This window comes from Triticum aestivum, chromosome 6B (genome assembly GCF_018294505.1).
Source record: "Triticum aestivum cultivar Chinese Spring chromosome 6B, IWGSC CS RefSeq v2.1, whole genome shotgun sequence".
Classification (NCBI taxonomy): Eukaryota; Viridiplantae; Streptophyta; class Magnoliopsida; order Poales; family Poaceae; genus Triticum; species Triticum aestivum.
In genome coordinates, this window is record NC_057810.1 from 725,890,987 (window position 1) to 725,892,096 (window position 1,110).

Consider the following 1,110-nt stretch of genomic DNA (forward strand, 5'->3'; position numbering starts at 1 on the left):
CCGAGACGAGCACGTGACACCACTGCCACCCTGTCTTAGCGTAACGCGAGTCGAGGCGGACGTCGTCGCGGTAGCGAGGATGGACGCCGAGACGAGCACGTGACACCACTGCCACCCTGTCTTAGCGTAACGCGAGTCGAGGCGGACGTCGTCGCGGTAGCGACGACGGACGCCGAGACGAGCACGTGACACCACTGCCACAACACCATATTGAGCAAAAAAAAATAGAGGTTTAAAAAATTATCTAGAATTTGAAATTTTTTGATGTTTTTCATAAAAATCACTATTTTACAATTTATTCAATTTTTTAAATAAGTTTTTTTTTGTTTTTTTTTAAATTTGAAATTTGTTCATAGTAGATCAATTCAATGAACATTCCGTTCAACAGGGAAACAGTAGATCAATTCAATTGAGTACGGAATTTTTGGTAATAAAAATATTTTCCTGTAAAGTTTCAATTGAAAGGGAATAGAGGGACGGGCTAATTTCTTTTTCTGTGTAAATTTAACTATTCATTTTGGTTGAAAGTGCTAGTTCATTTTGGTTGAAAATGGAATTTCCCACCCATAACTATCCCTGAAAGACCACTGGCCCAGAAAGGGAATGGGCCGGGAATACAGGCCTAAAGGAATCAATGAGTGTAAAGGAATAGGGGCTAGGGACGGTTCTTGGCCAACGTTGGGCCAAACTCACGAAAAGGGAATAGGCTGCGATCGGGATCGATCGAAAAAAGGGAATAGGCTGCGATCGGGAGGCGGCTGGAATTGTCGTTACGCTGTCCGATCCAGCCGGTCGGAAACCGACCGCGCGGTTTGGGACGCGCGCGCGCGCGTTAGCCACGCCCCATACACAAACGCTCACAGATATATTTGTTCCGATGAATAGCCCCGTAAGCACCTCCGAGTAACTGAGCCGTCACATCATCCTGAGATTGATAAAGTCTCCACAGACGCCTTCGTAGCAGACGAAAACGTCTTCTTCGGCTGAACGCACATCGCCAGATAAATCTAAGATAATGCGACCACCAATGCAAAGTCTAGGACTTAAATCATGGCGGGTCAATTCCACCACAAGGCACCTAACCATTTGAGCTACGCTCAGTTTGCAAAA